The sequence below is a fragment of the Aquarana catesbeiana genome, linkage group LG04 (assembly GCF_042186555.1).
Source record: "Aquarana catesbeiana isolate 2022-GZ linkage group LG04, ASM4218655v1, whole genome shotgun sequence".
Taxonomy (NCBI): Eukaryota; Metazoa; Chordata; class Amphibia; order Anura; family Ranidae; genus Aquarana; species Aquarana catesbeiana.
Window position 1 is genome coordinate 483,972,819 of NC_133327.1, and position 20,040 is coordinate 483,992,858.

The 20,040-nt window shown below is 42.8% G+C and overlaps 1 protein-coding gene across 4 annotated transcripts in view; it reads left to right on the forward strand.

Annotated features, from left to right (window-relative positions):
- The window catches only part of CDC42EP3 (CDC42 effector protein 3), a 190,994-nt gene that overhangs the window by 95,678 nt on the left and 75,276 nt on the right, over window positions 1–20,040 (forward strand). For 2 of the 4 annotated variants that reach the window (XM_073627637.1, XM_073627636.1), the window contains one exon: window positions 16,998–17,182. The exons of 1 other annotated variant lie outside the window; for it this stretch is intronic. The gene's annotated coding sequence lies outside the window, so the exon portion shown is untranslated. The remainder of the gene's footprint in view (window positions 1–16,997; window positions 17,183–20,040) is intronic. One more of the 4 variants, XM_073627638.1, reaches the window with a different exon arrangement.

Genomic DNA, 20,040 nt, shown 5'->3' on the forward strand with positions numbered 1-20,040 from the left:
ATTTCCCGGGACACCACAAATTCGGGAATGGAGTCCAAGTCCCGGGAATGTCCCGATAAATCCGGGACAGTTGGCAACTATGCGAAGTGGTTAATAGAAAAACAGATTTCTAGGACTGGCCAAAAATAATGTTTAGAGTCAAAGGCAACTGATGACTTTCTATTAAAGGTCTAAATGGGCCATTAACATCTAGGATTTTTTGCTGGAGATCCGAGGGGGACAAGCAAGGAAAAGAAAAAAACAGCATCTTTGCCTCTACATGATTGGACAATAAAATCACCAGTGCTACCCCTCTGATTTTCATCAACTACACTTGTATTGCAGAAAGGATTTGCCTTTAATAAACCCCAAAATACCTAATAATTTGGGGTGTACACAACAAAGTGCTAGAGTGCAATTTGCATAATGGAGGCACTAGTTAAATTGACCTGTGTGTCCCCAAGGAAAAAATATTGTTAGGGTTTTACTCTCACTTCCTGTTTGGTTATGTGACAGGAAGAGAAGCCAATTTTAAGAAAAGGGACACAAAGCCCAACCTAAAAAAAAAAATAGATAAAAATAAAATAGAATAGGATTGTCTTCAGCTTGATTTTAGTTCAGTGCTTCTCAACCCTGTCCTCAAGTACCTCCCCAACAGGCCATTTTTGCAGGTTTTCCTTCATCTTGCACAGGTGCTTTAAATCAAAGTCAATGGCTTTGTATTTTGGACAACTATTTTAGATAAGATGGGGGGGGGGGGGTTAGGGTACTTGAGGCCTGAGGCTGAAAACCACTGCTCAAAAAGTAAATGGAATACTTACCACTCTGAAATGTTACTTTCCTGGTCACTATCCATGGCAGCATACGCACAATCCATGCATGTGCTACCATGAAGGCACCAGGAAAGTAACTTAAAACAAAAAAATTAATAAAAAAGGGATTTGTCTAAGACATGCCAATCAGCCTAGTTAACCACTTGAGCCCCGGACCATTATGCTGCCTAAGGACCAGAGGTCTTTTTCCAATTTGGCACTGCGTCGCTTTAACTGCTAATTGCGCGGTCATGCAATGCTGTACCCAAATGAAATTTGCGTCCTTTTCTTCCCACAAATAGAGCTTTCTTTTGATGGTATTTGATCACCTCTGCGGTTTTTATTTTTTGCGCTATAAACGGAAAAAGACCGAAAATTTTGAAAAAAAATGATATTTTCTACTTTTTGTTATAAAAAAATCCAATAAACTCAATTTTAGTCATACATTTAGGCCAAAATGTATTCGGCCACATGTCTTTGGTAAAAAAAAATGTCAATAAGCGTATATTTATTGGTTTGCGCAAAAGTTATAGCGTCTACAAACTAGGGTACATTTTCTGTAATTTACACAGCTTTTAGTTTATGACTGCCTATGTCATTTCTTGAGGTGCTAAAATGGCAGGGCAGTACAAAACCCCCCCAAATGACCCCATTTTGGAAAGTAGACACCCCAAGGAAATTGCTCAGAGGCATGTTGAACCCATTGAATATTTATTTTTTTTGTCCCAAGTGATTGAATAATGACAAAAAAAAAAAAATATTTACAAAAAGTTGTCACTAAATGATATATTGCTCACACAGGCCATGGACCTATGTGGAATTGCACCCCAAAATACATTCTGCTGCCTCTCCTGAGTATGGGGATACCACATGTGTGGGACTTTTTGGGAGCCTAGCCGCGTACGGGGCCCCGAAAACCAATCACCGCCTTCAGGATTTCTAAGGGTGTAAATTTATGATTTCACTCTTCACTGCCTATCACAGTTTCGGAGGACATGGAATGCCCAGGTGGCACAAAACCCCCCCAAATGACCCCATTTTGGAAAGTAGACACCCCAAGCTATTTGCTGAGAGGCATATTGAGTCCATGGAATATTTTATATTTTGACACAAATTGCGGGAAAGTGACACATTTTTTTTTTTATTTGCACAAAGTTGTCACTAAATGATATATTGCTCACACAGGCCATGGGCATATGTGGAATTGCACCCCAAAATACATTTAGCTGCTTCTCCTGAGTATGGGGATACCACATGTGTGGGACTTTTTGGGAGCCTAGCCGTGCACGGGACCCCGAAAACCAATTACCGCCTTCAGGATTTCTAAGGGTGAAAATTTTTGATTTCACTCTTCACTGCCTATCACAGTTTCGGAGGCCATGGAATGCCCAGGTGGCACAAAACCCCCCCAAATGACCCCATTTTGGAAAGTAGACACCCCAAGCTATTTGCTGAGAGGCATGGTGAGTATTTTGCAGCTCTCATTTGTTTTTGAAAATGAAGAAAGACAAGAAAAAACTTTTTTTTTTTTCTTTTTTCAATTTTCAAAACTTTGTGACAAAAAGTGAGGTCTGCAAAATACTCACTATACCTCTCAGCAAATAGCTTTGGGTGTCTACTTTCCAAAATGGGGTCATTTGGGGGGGTTTTGTGCCACCTGGGCATTCCATGGCCTCCGAAACTGTGATAGGCAGTGAAGAGTGAAATCAAAAATTCACGCCCTTAGAAAGCCTGAAGGCGGTGCTTGGTTTTCGGGGTCCCGTACGCGGCTAGGCTCCCAAAAAGTCTCACACATGTGGTATCCCCGTACTCAGGAGAAGCAGCAGAATGTATTTTGGGGTGTAATTTCACATATTCCCATGGCATGTTTGAGCAATATATCATTTAGTGACAATTATGTGCAAAAAAAAAAAAAAAAATTTGTCTCTTTCCCGCAACTTGTGTCGCAATATAAAATATTCCATGGACTCGACATGCCTCTCAGCAAATAGCTTGGGGTGTCCACTTTCCAAAATGGGGTCATTTGGGGGGGGGTTTGAACTGTCCTGGCATTTTATGCACAACATTTAGAAGCTTATGTCACACATCACCCACTCTTCTAACCACTTGAAGACAAAGCCCTTTCTGACACTTATTGTTTACATGAAAAAGTTATTTTTTTTTTGCAAGAAAATTACTTTGAACCCCCAAACATTGTATATTTTTTTAAAGCAAATGCCCTACAGATTAAAATGGTGGGTGTTTCATTTTTTTTTTCACACAGTATTTGCGCAGCGATTTTTCAAACGCATTTTTTGGGGAAAAAACACACTTTTTAAAATTTTAATGCACTAAAACACACTATATTGCCCAAATGTTTGATGAAATAAAAAAGATGATCTTAGGCCGAGTACATGGATACCAAACATGACATGCTTTACAATTGCGCACAAATGTGCAGTGGCAACAAAATAAATACATTTTTAAAAGCCTTTAAAAGCCTTTACAGGTTACCACTTTAGATTTACAGAGGAGGTCTACTGCAAAAATTAATGCCCTCGATCTAACCTTCGCGGTGATACCTCACATGCATGGTGCAATTGCTGTTTACGTTTGACGACAGACCGCCGCTTGCGTTTGCCTTAGCGCGAGAGCAGGGGGCGACAGGGGTGCTTTTTTTTTTTTTTCTTTATTATTTTTTTGCTTTTTTATCTTATTTTTAAACTGTTCCTTTCATTTTTTTTTTTTTAATCATTTTTATTGTTATCTCGGGGAATGTAAATATCCCCTATGATAGCAATAGGTAGTGACAGGTACTCTTTTTTGAAAAAATTGGGGTCTATTAGACCCTAGATCTCTCCTCTGCCCTCAAAGCATCTGACCACACCAAGATCGGTGTGATAAAATGCTTCCCCAATTTCCCAATGGCACTATTTACATCCGGCGAAGTCTAAGTCATAAAATGCTTGTAGCTTCCGGTTTCTTAGGCCATAGAGATGTTTGGAGCCACTCTGGTCTCTGATCAGCTCTATGGTCAGCTGGCTGAATCACCGGCTGCATTTTCAGGTTCCCTGTTGAGACAGGAGAGCCAGAGAAAAACACGGAAGACGTGGGGGGGGGCATTCCCTCCCACGGCTTGTAAAAGCAGTCTAGAGGCTAATTAGCCGCTAGGATTGCTTTTACATGAAAGCCGACCGCTGGCTGAAAAGAATGATACCAAGATGATACCTAAACCTGCAGGCATCATTCTGGTATAACCACTCAAAGTTGTGAATGGCGTACCTGAAGACAAAAAAATGGTTAACAATAAAGCACAGTAAACGGTAAAGTATAAAAAATTGCATACCTGAAAAGCAAACATGATAAAACATAATAACAATAAAACATTGCAGAATAGAATACAGTAAAAAAGAGCAGAACAATAGAGAGAATAGAGAGAGAGAGAACAATAAAACGACAACTATTTTTTTTTATTTTATATATATTTTTTTTTTTTTACACTTTTTTTGTAACTAACTTTTATAACGGTAACCGTTTCCAGGTTCGGGTCTCTCAAAATGCGATGGCATCTTGGGAGACCCTGTGAAAGTGTGTCCTAGTCTGTGGAATGCTGTACCCTACGCTAATACTCAACTAGTGCATAGTAGCGTTCAAAACATTCACCAGAATTGTCAGGACAGGAGGGACAATAATAGTGGGTGTCACGCCTATATCCGCGCTTGCTGCAGACACAACATCTTTTTTGGGGGGGTTCGCTGGGTAGGGGTACTCGGGAGGACATAAAGAAAATGCCTCTCATGCAGCCGACTGCATTTGGTTGGGGATGTGAATGGGGGAAGTACGGGCGCTGCAGAAGCGGTGGGTTCCCAATTAGGATTGGCGAATGCAGCAGGAAGGGCATTATGGGCACGACGGGCCTGTGTTTGTCTTTTTGGTGGCAGCGGGACACTACTTGTGCTTGCCACCTCACCAGCTTGAACTGCACTTATGGGACTCGCCACGTCACCAAGTGTTACTGCAGTGCTGGTTTGACTACGACCGGGGTGTACTAGGCCGCTGGTGCTTGCCAGATCACCAAAACGCTACCAAAAAAACTGTTAGCGATCGCAGAGATCAGGCCTGACTCTGCGAACGCTGCAGTTATGCGTTTAGTCTTTTGTAAGTGACAGTGATCGATCGATACTGCACTTGGGTGGGCTGAGCTGGGCCAGGCGGAGGGGCAAAATGCAGGTGCTAGCAGGTATCTGTGCTGATCCCGCTAACACTGCGTTTTTGGGAACCCTAAACTGTTGGGGATGCTAGTATAGATCTGATCGGATCAGATATTGATCCGTTCAGATACTATACCACTAAGGGAGGTGTACGGTGCGTGCGTGGGTGTTAGTGCTACTGGCGCTAACCTGACGCTGCTTGGGGCTGGTGCTTGCCAGTTCACCAAAATACTACCAAAAAAACTGTTAGCGATCGCAGGGATCAGGCCTGACTCTGCAAACGCTGCAGTTATGCATTTAGTGTTTTGTAAGTGTCAGTGATCGATCGATACTGCACTTGGGTGGGCTGGGCTGGGCCGGGCGGAGGGGCAAAACGCAGGTGCTAGCAGGTATCTGGGCTGATCCCTCTAACACTGCGTTTTTGAGAACCCTAAACTGCTGGGGACGCTAGTATAGATCTGATCGGATCAGATATTGATCCGTACAGATACTATACCACTAAGGGAGGTGTATGCTGCGTGCGTGGGTGTTAGCGGTACTGGCGCTAATCTGACGCTGCCTGGGGCGACGCATATCACCGCCGGGCGATCAGGGGGCTAAACCTTTATTCGGTAATAAACGGCGGGTGCCCTGACACTATAAAAAATAAACGAACTAACCAGCGTCATCCGTAACACTTGTACGGTGATCAGTGGTGAAAGGGTTAACTAGGGGCCATCAAGGGGTTAAAACATTTATTTGGTAGTATATGGGGGTCCCTGACGCTATAAAACGCTGACGGCGAACCTCAATATTTACGTCCCTAACTAGCGTCACCAGCGACACTAATACAGCGATCAGAAAAATTATCGCTTAGCGACACTGGTGACAGGGGGTGATGAAGGGGTTAAAACTTTATTAGGGGGGGTTAGGGGGGTACCCTAGACCTAAAGGGGGGTAACAGTAACTGTCCCAACACTGTAACTGTCACAAACTGACACCAATGCAGTAATCAGAAAAAAAAACAAAAAAAAAACTGCTTGGTGTCAGTTTGTGATGGGGGGGGGTGATTGGGGGGGGGGGTCGGGGGGCGATTGGGGGGGGGATCGGGGTGTTTTGTGTGCCTGGCATGTTCTACTGTGTGTGTGTAGTGTTGTGCACTCACAGTGAAGTCTTCTCTCCTCGGGCCGGAACGGAAATTACCGAGCCGAGGAGAGATGACATCATTTCCTTTGCTGCTGTTTAGCATACAGCAGCAAAGGAATGATTCGATTGGCCGGCGGCGATCGCGAGGGGGGGGCCACGAACGGATGGCCTCCCCCTCACCTCCGATCACCGTGGGACAAAACACGACCGCCTCGGGCACCGGGGGGGTCCGATCGGACCCCCCACCCGCAGAAGGCAAATCACGTACATGTACATGATTTTGCCCGTCCGTGCCACCTTGCCGACGTACATCGGCGTGAGGCGGTCGTCAAGTGGTTAAGCTGCAGCTGGGATATCCGTTTTATGAAAAGAACACACATAAAACATAAAAAAATTTGAAACAATTTTATTGGTCAAAAAAAAAAAAAAAACACACACCACAGGACTTGGAAAAGCAGCAAGGAAAGCAAAATACACACATGTATGTTAATTTGAGACACTAACAGAATATGTTTGAGGTTTGACCCGTTTGCAGTGTAAATTAACAGGAGTTAGAAGGTGTGCACCCACAAATGGACATCTATTAAGGATTAAAACAACATTAGGCAACAACATCTTGAGAAAGAATTTTAAAAATAATGCAGCAGACAGTTAAATCAAAGTGAACAACGTAAAAACAACAAAAATTGCCAACATAAAAAAGATTTCATGGTAAAATAACCACCACCCAAAAAAAAACAACAAACCAAAATAACTAATAATATGCATAAAAACACATCTGTTTTGCAAAAACATAATAAACAATATACAAATAGAAAATACATGTGTTAGAAACTCGATAAGGACACCCAAATGTACTCTCTTGCCGGCCCCACACACTATCTTGGCTCTTTTCTGGGCAACGTAACGATTGCTATCTGCAAGCTTTATATAACATAGGTTTGTGTGCTAATGAGGCAATTGCAAACACATGCACAGTCCATGAAACACACAAAATGCAAGTTCACCCAATGTAGATGGAACTTCAAAGTGGGTACACCTGTTAAGGATGTCCTTAAATTACTAACCCAAAAAACACACTCTGAGCATGCCCAGAAACATCCAAGTGCTGTTCACACACAAAAAGCACCACCAGAAAAAAAAACAAAGTCCTTGAGCATGCCTAGACCAACCCAAATGCATTTCACACACCAAAAGGCACAGGAAAAAAACAAAGTCCCTGAGCATGCCCAGAACAACCCAAATGCAGCTAGCACAAAATAAGCCACCCCCCTGTCCAAAATTAAGCACATCATCCAGCATGCACCAAAATTACAGATGGGACAAAACACCCCCCAGTCCAGGGGGGCAACTAAAGAGCCCTTCAGGTCTGGTATCGATATTAAGGGGAACCCCGCGCCAAAATAAAAAAAAATGGCGTGGGGGTCCCCCTCAAAATCCATACCAGGCCCTTCAGGTCTGGCATGGATTTTAAGGGGAACCCCGCGCCAAAATTTTTTTAAAAAATGGGGTGGGTCCCCCTAAAAATCCATACCAGACCCTTATCCAAGCACGTAACCTGGCAGGCCACAGGAAAAGAGGGGGGGACGAGAGAGTGCCCCCCTCATGAACCGTACCAGGCCACATGCCCTCAACATTGGGAGGGGACCCCAAAGCACCTTGTCCCCATGTTGATGAGGACAAGGTCCTCATCCCCACAACCCTTGCCCGGTGGTTGTGGGGGTCTGCGGGCGGGGGGCTTATCAGAATCTGGAAGCCCCCTTTAACAAGGGGACCCCCAGATCCCGCTCCCCCGTGTGAAATGGTAAGGGGGTACAAAAGTACCCCCACCATTTCACAAAAATGTGTCAAAAATGTTAAAAATGACAAGAGACAGTTTTTGACAATTCCTTTATTTAAAGCCTTCTTCTTTCCATCTTCTCTGGGTCATCTTCCTTATTCCTTTCCTTCATTCTCTGGTTTCTTCCTCCATCTTCTTCTTCCTCTGCTTCTTCCTCCGATCCTTGGCTTCTTGCTCCGGTGTTCTCGTCCGGCATCTTCCTCTACAGCGTCTTCTTCTCCGCTTCGTTCTTGGGCCGCTCTGCATCCATGATGGGAGGCTCCCGCTGTGTGGCGCTTCTCGTCGTCTGACACTTCTTAAATAACGGAGGGCGGGGCCACCTGGTGACCCCGCTCCCCTCTGACGTCACAGGGAAAGCCATAGGGGAAGTCCCCGTCAAGTCCCCATGCGTCAGAGGGGGCGGGGCCACGGTGACCCGGCCCCCTTCTGATGCACGGGGACTTGATGGGGACTTCCCCTATAGCTTTCCCCGTGACGTCAGAGGGGGTGGGGTCACTGGGTGGCCCCGCCCTTCGTTATTTAAGAAGTGTCAGAAGACGAGAAGCGTCACACAGCAGGAGCCTCCCATCATGGATGCGGAGCGGCCCAAGAACGAAGCGGGGAAGAAGGATCCCAAAGCACCCTCCCAATATTGAGGGCATGTGGCTTGGTACGGTTCAGGAGGGGGGGGCGCTCTCTTGTCCCCCCCTCTTTTCCTGCAGCCTGCCAGGTTGCGTGCTTGGATAAGGGTCTGGTATGGATTTTTAGGGGGACCCCATGCCATTTCTTTTTTTAATTTTGGTGCGGGGTTCCCCTTAAAATCCATACCAGACCTGAAGGGCCTGGTATGGATTTTGAGGGGCACCCCCATGCCATATTTTTTTTTATTTTTGGTGTGGGGTTCCCCTTAATATCCATACCAGACCTGAAGGCCCTGGTATTGAATTTCGGGGGAACCCCACACATTTTTTTTGCTGAATTTTGTTTTTTTTCTTAATGCTGTTTTTATCAATGAACGTTTATGTGTATTGCCGGACCAACATTTCATTATAGCCACAAAGTGAACCAGCGTTAACAAAAAAAAAAAGTCTAGAGGTGTGCCCGTTCAACCTATGCAAATGCATTTACGTTGCTTGACATTTACTAAGATTTTGCCGGCGCAGTGAACCAAAGCATTTGAACAAGCGCAAATGCCGTTTGAGCATGCGTGGTGCATAAATTCACCTCCCGCAGTCCTAAATGTATTTGTCGGCGCAGCCGGCTTGTTCGCAGAAAGTTACTTTCTCATTCTATTTTGGGCATATTTGTGACTTGGGCAGTTAGTACTACACTTCCTCACATCACCTCCATAATATTGGCACTGCCAGCTTGTTTAAATTTTAAGGTAAAGATGCCGTGCGCCATGTCTATAGTGGCGTACCGATCGCCTTTTACTTGTTGACTGACTGTAAGCTAGACCAAAATGTTCGGAATGTAATCAGTGTTGTCCTGTTATGTTATATGTTTGTCCTGTTTGTTGAACGATCGTGGCGAGTACCCATTTCCACATTGTAGCACATTAACTTTTTAATACTGCACTCTTCTCAACATTAAATCTTTTGATACTTAAATACTTGTAAACTAGTGAGATAAATGATATGCAGGTTTTGCACTGGATATTACACGATATGAAAAGTAGGATTAGGGTGTTATGGGGTAACACAGAGTTAATATTTTGTAAACACGATACAAACTCCAACACCTGGGTAAATGTGGTATGGGAAGAAATGGAGCAGAACTGTACTAAAATATGAAAATAATAGGAAGCTTCAAAAGAATAATAGGACCGGTGGAGATCTATAGAGGGTGTACCCTTAGACGATATCTGTCCTTCTTCCTCTGTTGTGGTGTTAACTTTACTGTAGTTTAGTAAATGGGACTAAAGATATGCTCATGGAATGTTAGGGGGATGGGCACTCCCTCTAAGAGAGCACTGGTATTTGATATATTAGAGACTTTTAAAGTGGATATTGCTTGTCTACAGGAGACGCATTTGACACGGGATATGAAAACTCACATAAGAAATAGAAAATATTGGCACCAGTTTCATGCGGTACACACCTCCTATTCAAGGGGGGTGGCGGTGTTAATTGGGAAAGAGGTTGTGTTCTCCTGTAGGCAGTGCAATATAGATGTGGAGGGGAGGTATATTTTCCTGCACTGTATAATAGGGAATCAGGAATGCATATTAGCGAATATTTATAACCCTCCACCTTTTAAATTAGATGTTCTATATTCTTTGTTGGAGTTCATGGTGGATAAACCGAATATACCTGTTATTGCTGTAGGGGATTTTAATGTCGCAATAAATAAAGAAATAGATAGATTTCCCCCAGGAAAAAAGGGGCAGGGCTCATTCGGGATCCGAATGAGCCAGTTTCTTAAAGAGGCAGGGCTGTTGGACCTCTGGAGAATATGCAATCCAGGGGTGCAGCAGTTCTCATGTTATTCAGGTACTTACTCCTCACTCTCAAGAATTGACTTTGTATTAGGTAATGATCTGGCCGCACATATACTCAGAGATATTACGTATCAACCTAGGGGGGTATCAGACCACTCATTGGTGACTGCCAGGATGGTTACTGGATCAAATAGACAACGCGGTATGTGGAAACTAAATCCTATCTGGCTTGAGATATTTGCGGACCCAAATAGTATTATAACTAGACTGAGGGAGTTTATAAGTGTAAATGAGGACACCACAGCAAAAGGGGTAATGTGGGATGCCCTGAAGGCATACTTGCGGGGTCTGTTGATCCAGCAGGTATCCAGGTTAAAAAAAGCCTCAGTGGCAGGGGAGGAGAAGGCCAGGGAGGAGCTTCGAATGGCAGAGAGGGAACTTGTGAGAGACCCAACCCCGGACAGTCATCAGAGATGGGAGGATAAACAGTCAAAATATAAAGAGGTAATGACTAGGAAATCTGAAAATAAGAGGTTATTTCAAAAACAAATATTAAATGGAGAAGGGGAGAAAGTGGGGAAGATACTGGCCCATATTGTTAAATCAGACTCCCCCCCCCCCCCCCCCGACGATCCCCGCTATTAGAACCAAAGAAGGTGTGATTACATCCCATCCAGATAAAATCAACGAAACATTTAAAATATACTATGATGAATTATATAATTCCCGGGGCTCAGTGGAGGGGGTGGATATGGATGACTTTTTTGGGAAAATAAGACTGCCCTCCCTTTCAGGGTTGGAGATTGAGGCATTGGAGGCCCCGATTACATTAGAAGAGATTGGTATAGCAGTAAAGGCGCTGGCTAATAAGAAATCCCCTGGGCCAGATGGCCTCCCGGCGGAGATCTACAAGAAGTATGGGGAGATATTGTTACCAGAACTTTTAAGGGTATTTGAATGGGCGTATCAGGAAGGAAAATTACCTGAGTCAATGACTGAGGCTATAATAATAATATTACCTAAAGAAGGGAAGGACCCCTTGGAACCTGCTTCTTATAGACCGATCTCTTTATTATGCTCGGATGCAAAAATCTTGGAAAAGATTCTGGCTACCAGACTGCAAAGGATAATACATAGGTTGATCCACCCGGATCAAACTGGGTTTATCCCCCAGCGATCAACAAGCGAAAATATAAGGCGGTTCTTTTTGAATGTACAAACCCCAATAGAAAACTCGGGCACCAGAGCTGTCCTGATGTTAGATGTAGTAAAGGCATTTGACAGCCTGGAATGGGGATTTATATGGCATATGTTGCAGGTATATGGGTTTGGTCCCTCATTTAGTAAGTGGGTAAAAATTCTATACAATAAACCTAAAGCAAGGGTCAGAAGTAATAATGTACTCTCAGGCGAATTTGCTTGGAGAGAGGCACCAGACAGGGGTGCCCCTTGTCGCCTCTGATCTTTGCTTTAGCAATGGAACCAGTGGCTGCCGCTATAAGGCAAAACAGGAGTATGGAAGGATTCCGGAGAAGCTCCGGGGAGGAGAGGATTATCTTCCTAGGGGATACAGAGGGTTCACTTGGTCAGGTGATGGGTATCTTCGCAGCGTTTGGGGGGATCTCGGGCCTTTTCATAAACTGGGAGAAGTCGGTGATATTGCCAATAGACCCGATTAAGCAAGGTACCCTTTTGGAGGAAACTGCACTAAAAATTGTGGAAAAAACAAAATATCTAGGCATTCACATAACTAAAGAACCGAGTAACTTCCTAAATAATAACTTGGTCCCACTGTTGGAGAAATTTAGGAAAAAGACTGAGATATGGAGGAAACTTCCACTGTCAGTAGCTGGTAGGTGCAACCTGTTAAAAATGCTATGGTTGCCTCAGCTATTGTATATCTTACAAAATTCACCAGTATGGATCTCTGGAAAGTGGTTTAAAAAAATAGAAATGCTGTTTAGAGGGTTGATATGGAAGGGAGGGCACTCCAGGGTGAGCCTGCAGATATTACAGTTAGCGACATGTGAGGGGGGTATGGCGGTTCCACATCCTCGAAACTATTTCCTGGCAGCCCAACTGCAACATCTGTGTGCAGGTAGTGGTTATGGGGGTAATAACAACACAGAAATAATGATTGTTGGAGCACCTCATAGGCGGATTTTGGAGGTATTAGAGGCAAATTTGTTTAGCTATAGGACCCCTAGGGTTAAATTAATGTTAAAAGTGTGGAACTTTATTAAAGGCATGAAGGGTATGGAGGGAGAAGCGAGGCACAGCCCTTTATGGAACAATAAGAACTATCAGGAACTAGTACAGATGGGTAAAATTAAGACCTGGGAATTAAAGGGGATAGTAAAATTAGAGCAATTATATAAGGGTAACATGTTAAAAACCTTTGCCACTTTAAAGGAGGAATTTGGTATTCCAAATCAGTCATACTTTAACTATGTACAGATCAAGCATGCACTGCAGGCCCAATTTGGAGAACAAGGCCCGAGCTGGTGCCAATCTCCCATTTCCCAAAAGATAGAGAGTACTCAGGGAGCAAAGGGGCTAATAACAGAATTCTACCAATACATTTGTAAAAACAGTAGGGAAGGTCCAGAGAAACTTAAGTGTAGAAGGGAATGGGAAAGGGACCTGGGGACAATATCGGATACTCAATGGAAAGAGATTCTGGAGGGGGGTCACCAGGTGTCGGTTTCACCGGCCCAGAAATTTTCACATTTATTGCTCCTTCATAGGGCATATTATACCCCTAAAAAACTGTTTACGTATGGGAGAAGGGTAAACGCTGATTGTCCCAGATGTCAACATACGGGAGACATGGTACATATGATATGGAAATGCCCCAAGCTATTTCGCTATTGGACAGAAGTGGTTGAGTGTATAAATAAGGTTTTCGAGCTAAAGCTTAATATAGACACGAAATTATGTGTTTTGGGGGTAGTGGAGAATCTGGGGAATGGAAAGGCTAAGAGTAAAGCGGTGCGGAGATGCCTTTATCAGGCAAGAAAGGAAATAGCAAGGAGATGGCAAGCAGAGAAACCCCCTTCAGTAGAGGATTGGTTTAGAACGGTGTCAGAAACAATAGGGAAGGAAAAGACAGTTTATATTAGAGAAGGGAATATAAAGGAATTTAAAAAAATCTGGACTCCATGGTTTGAGAAGGTAGAACATCTTAGATAGAGTATAGGGGAAAAAAGAGGATATGGAAAAGTGCAAGATCTAAGTATTAAGTAGAGGTGAGTGTGCAGGTAATTTAAGATATAGAGTGGGCTGACTACCAGGTTTATAGTTTAGTGAAAAGGGGGTATAAAAGGGAAGAAAGTTAGTAGAATACACCCGGTAGGGTGGATATATACATCTTTGTATTGAAGTAATTGATTGTATTCTATGAGGTTTTATGTACATTGTTTAATATGAGATGTGATGTATTTTGTATGAAGATGAATAAAAAGTATTGAATTTAAAAAAAAAAAAAAAATACTTGTAAACAATAAATTTCATACATTTTTTGATAATTTAAGTTTGACCTATTTTTGTTGCTAAAAGTAACCCTTCACCCGGTATCCCTTTACCAGGTACTCTTTTCCTTTTTTCTCCTCTGCAATACAGTTAGAGCAACAACACCTAAATTGGTGTATGTTCAAACTGGTCATGCCTTGCATTTGACTGTGTATCACTGGACAGCTTGCTTATCCCCCTTCCCCCATTTACTAAATTGTATAATTGACCTGGTAATTCTAGACTATAGTGTGCTTTATTCTTTGAGCGAAGTGGCTATGAAGTGTCACTTTTTGAGCAAAGTGGCTGCAAATATGTGGCAGGTGACAAGTGCAAGTGACCTCAGTTTTTGGTAAGCAGATGGTGTGTGTGCTCTGTCTTGGTGATGCTCTGTCCTGGTGAAGTGAGTGCAAACAGCTTGCAGTGATCAAAATTTTGTTGGACTTTTTCCATGAAATGTTTGTTTAATGCACATTATTTACTGTAATAGCACTTTGCAATGTACATTTAATAATTTTTCTCAATATTACCTTGCACTTTATTGTGGTTCACGCTTATATGATGAATGTTTTTTTTCTTTGTTTGCTTATGCAAGATATTTAGTTTTATTGTGATTTTGCACGTTTGAAAGCACTGTCATAGCATTGATAATTACCACATTTTTCGCTCCATAAGACGCACCTGACCATAAGACGCACCTAGGTTTTAGAGGAGGAAAATATGAAAAAAAATATTTTGAACCAAATAGTGTACTAAAATATTTAATAAAATATAAGAGAATAATATTTCTACACTGACAACCAATGTAAGGGGGCCCCCTACACTGATCCCCAATGTAACTGGGACATTTACACTGACCTCAACACAACAGGAGTATTGACATCAAACCACCAATGTATGGAGACATTTACACTGACCAGTGACGTAACAGGTGTATTTACAGTAACCCCCATCTCTCTACTAATCTCTGCCTTCTTATCTCCCTCTCAGTACAGCTCTGCCCCTGTAACTCATCATCTACTAACCTCTGCACTCCAACCTCTCCTTCCCATTCACCTCTGCACCTTAAACTCCCCTCTTTGATCACCTCTACATGCCCCCATGCTCCCCTGTACTGTATTCTGTTTACATCTTCTAGGTGGGCGGCATGCAGAGGAGGTGGTGTGATTTGCATATGAATTGCGGCAGCCGATCTGATCTCATTTACATAACAATGTCCAAGCGATTTACATGTGAATGACGATCCTGTGGGGGTTAATTAAATAACAATACCTTTTGTTTCTCTCCCTCTATAGCAGCTGAAGGCAGGGGAGAAACAGGATTTAGCTGGGACAGAGAGATGCACAGGGGGAACGTTTTGGCAGCAGAACGATGCCCTATCAGCGGCTCTGGTGGTCAGTATTCGCTCTATAAGACGCACTAGCATTTCCCCCTGTTTTTTGGGGTGAAAAAAGTGCGCCTTATTGAGTGAAAAATACGGTACTTGCCACCAAGCCTCAAACATGTATGCAGTGGCGGCCGCTCCATACCGGGCACATGGGTGCCACCCCCTATTCATGCGTCCAGTCCTTTAACCACTTCAGCCCCGGAAGAATTTACCCCCTTCCTGACCAGAGCACTTTTTGCGATTCGGCACTGTGTTGCTTTAACTGACAATTGCGCAGTCGTGCGACGTGCCTCCCAAACAAAATTTACGTCCTTTTTTTCCCACAAATGGAGCTTTCTTTTGGTGGTATTTGATCACCCCTGCGCTTTTTATTTTTTGCGCTATAAACAAAAAAAGAGTGACAATTTTGAAAAAAAACTAATTATTTTTTACTTTTTGCTATAATAAATATCCCCCAAAAATATATATAAAAAAACATTTTTTTTTCCTCAGTTTAGGCCGATATGTATTCTTCTACATATTTTTAGTAAAAAAAATCGCAATAAGCGATTATTGATCGGTTTGCGCAAAAATTATAGTGTTTACAAAATAGGGGATAGTTTTATGGCATTTTTATTAATAATTTTTTTTTTTTTAAATGGCAGCGATCAGCGATTTTTATTATGATTGCAACATTATGGCAGACACATTGGATATTTTTGACACATTTTTGGGACCATTGTCATTTATACAGCAATCAGTGCTATACAAATGCAAATTCCTGTGTAAATGACACTGGCAGTGAAGGGGTTAACCACTAGGTGGCAGTGTAGGGGTTAAGTGTGTCCTAGGGGCAGGTTTCTAACTGTAGGGGGGATGGGAGCAGAGAACAGTGACACTGTCACTAGGCAGAACGGGGAGATGCTTGTTTACATTAGCATCTCCCCGTTCTTCCTCCCCGTGAGGCGATTGCGGGTATCCCCGCGGCGATCAAGTCTGCGGGACCCGCGACCCGACTCACGGCGCGCGTGCCAGCTGGCCGCCTCTTAAAGGGGAATGTACAGGCACGTGATTCTGCCTGTACGAGCCCTTCTACCGCAGTATATCTGCGTGAGGCGGTCGGCAAGCGGCTAATCTACATGTGGGGCCTGAACAATATTGGCGAATCAAGAAGTAAGTACTTGTTGTGTGTTCCTATTGAGATACTTAACTTGCATGTTGATCCATATGCTTTTCGTTTCTACAGCATCGTTCGTAAAGACCGTTCTTTTGAAACTACATATGATAATAAGAAAATTACGTTTGTTTTGCAAGAAATACGATGGTACAGGGTTGGACATATATTTAGGTCTTGATAATTTGTTGTATTCCAAAAATGTGGGGATGTTGTTTACATGTGTTTGAAACTAGAATGCTTGTTAAAAAATTATTCAGTGTAATGTAAGGACAGGACATAGCAGCTGTTTCCACATCTGGACTCAAGAGCACTAGTGTACTATGTGACACCAGAGAAAATTTTTGAGGGTAATACACATAGGGGCTCCAGGGGATACTTGAGGTGTCTGCATCTGTGAAACTTGCATTAAAATGTGTATTGTTTAGCATTTTTGTTCAGAGTGAATTTGAATCCTGTATTCAAAAAGTTTTTGGGAACAAACTGACAATTGTCCACAACTTCTAAGCAAGGTTTCATATTCCTGTTTCAGGACTGAAATATCACTGTGTTTTAAGTATACCTTTTGTTTCATTCTCATAGGGGAGAAAAGATTCAGACAACAGTCCGAGGATCCCAGGACCTTCCCAAGTCACCAGCCTGAAGCAGAAATTACCCCAAGCCCCAGCTCAAGACCACGCCCACCCAACGATCTTGAGGAAGGAGAGGTGGAGGAAGTGTGCAATATTTGCACCCCACCAAGTGAGTGACTGACACCCTAGCTTAAGGTAATCTATCTAGGCGTGCATATTTTTAAAAAAAATGTATCCACAAATTTTAGGAGATGTTCTGGTTGTGGAAGGCCAAGCGGCGGAGCCATTTAGCACAGACAGTGCACAAAGACTCATTGGGCAGATAATGGTGTGGAATGGCCAAATTGATCGAATGCGTGAACAAATTGACAGCATGAGAAATCAGCTGGACAGCATGCAACAGGAAATGAAGAACATGATTGATGTTTTGGGCAGAATCTAATCACTTTTTGCCTAAAAGCATCAATCATGTTCTTCATTTCATTGTCAAGTTTTACATTTTTTAAAGTTTAGAAGTTGTCAAATAGTAATATAAAAATTTTGCAGATGCACACGGTGTGTCATCATGTGCTATCTTCCATCAGGGGATATCAATGTACTTGTTTTGTGTTTGCAACCCCTTCCTCATAATAATGTTAGTTTGTGAGAGGAAAAAAGTGATTGCACACACAAAATACACCGTTTTTGACATGTTGAGCTTTGTAAGTTCCTATTATTTTTTTGTATTATGTGTTTAAAAACCCTGTTGTCAAGCCTAAATTTGTAAACCAAAAATATTTTTGAGAAATCTGCATAAACTTTAAATATTTTTTTAAAAAATGATATTGTTCCTAAAAAAAAAACAAAACAAAAAAAACCTAAACACGTAAAAAAAATGCACCTTTCAATGTGCGCACAGTAAAATGTTTTTACTACTACAATGTGTGTGGCTTATTATTTATCAATAACAGTTTATTAATTTTTTGTGTGTTTACAGTGACAAAGGCCTTATTAACGAAAGGCCACTACAAGTGCACTAGGAGACAAACAAGAATAAAAACAAGAGATTTTAGCCAAAATAATTTGTGTTTATTTGGTAAAAGATTAAAGTTGTTCTTGCATTGCAATGGCCCCCCGACCATTAAAATAATTGACATATCTGTCATGCACTTGACGGGCGGTTTGGGGGGCCAAGCCAGTACGGCCAGTATCCAGGCCTGTGAGTGGATCTTCACCACTAAGTCCGGCCTCAGGCCCAACTGAGGTAATATATGTAGCCGAATGTCTTCTCAAATAATTATGGAGAATGCAGCAAGCCATTATCACATGATTTAGTTTATATTCCGCCAGATTTATGGCCGAGAGGAACAAACGGAACCGGCTGGCCAGAGTCCCAAAGGCATTCTCCACAACTCTTCTTCCTCTGGCCAGCCGGTAATTAAATACCCTCCTTTCAGGGGTGAGGAACCTTTGGGGGAACAGCCTCATCAAGTGCTCGCCAAGAGCAAACGCTTCATCAGCGATGAAAACTGAGGGGAGTCCATCAACGTTCTGGTCATCGGGTGGCAATCCCAGGCCACCAGTCTGGTGACGCTGGCACAACTCTGTCTGTGCAAAGACTCCTCCGTCCGACATCCGGCCGCTCTTCCCCACGTCCACGAACATAAAATCCAATTGTGCCGAGACCACCGCCATCAATACTACACCATGAAACCCCTTGTAGTTAAAGTAGTAAGACCCCGAATGGGGTGGTGGCACAATGCAGACATGCTTCCCATCAATCGCCCCGACACAGTTGGGAAAGTCCCAACGGTCAGCGAACTGGGAGGCCACAGTCTGCCATTCCTGTGGGTTGGAAGGAAACTGTGGAGCCAAACAAGAAAAAAATATATATAAGTACTTTAAACATAACTTTGCTAGCAGATTACACAAAAACATTCTTGAACAACAGCAGTCGAACATTTTTAAAATGTGTTATTTCGCCCTCCCAAATCCAGCTTCCTCCATAATTTGAATGCCCTCTGAATCCTATTACAACCCCATAACTGACATACCAGAGTCCTTCCTCTCCGTTCCCCACCAGCAGATCCCCCCTTTCCCTCCCACCCTTTTCTTTCTCTTACCTTTAATCCTACTTCTCCCCCTTTGTCTTCTCTTTTTCCATCTTACCATTTTATGGTTTGACATAATTTGTTTATATGACTTTTATTGCTTTTACAGGTACCAGCCTTGCTGTGGGCGATAGCCATTTGGCACGCTGGTTATCCTTTTACAGTACAATATTTTATGTCAACTGTATTATTTCCTTTTGTTACTTCATACCAATAAAAGCATTTTCAACTCTAAAATGTGTTATTTCAAAAATCAAAAATACATAAGGCCCACTTATAAGATTACTCACCCCCTCTGATGGACCATTCAATTTGTATGTGGGGGGAGGGGTTCTAATTTGGGAGAAGAACACACCTGACATTTGGAAACATTTGAGGGGGTGGGGTTCTAATTTGGGAGAAGAACACACCTGACATTTGGAAACATTTGTGGGGGTGGGGGTGGGGTTCTAATTTGGGAGAAGAACACACCTGACATTTGGAAACATTTGAGGGGGTGGGGGAGGGGTTCTAATTTGGGAGAAGAACACACCTGACATTTGGAAACATTTGATGGGGTGGGGGAGGGGAAAGCAGTACAATGGAGCTGACAATATACATTGTTAAAGGGACTATAGGCTAGAGGTATAAATGGACCCAGGATTGCATGGTGGAGAGGTTAGTGAAGGTAATTATGCATGTAGGGCAAAAAATGATTGATTAAAAAAAACAGGCATGCATGAAGATAAAGGGGACATTCACAGCATATTCCAAGCATGGTAATTATGTAACGAGGATATTTAGACAATACATTAGCAAACATTAAATACATATTATGTAATGTTAAAGGATAAAAAATTTACCTTCATATAGTCCTTCAAGTCCTGAAGACTTCTCCCAGTCGCCAAGTAACGTAATGTGGCAACTAGCCTCTGCTCCGCAGTGATGGCTTGCCTCATGCAGGTATCCTGCCTGCAGATATAA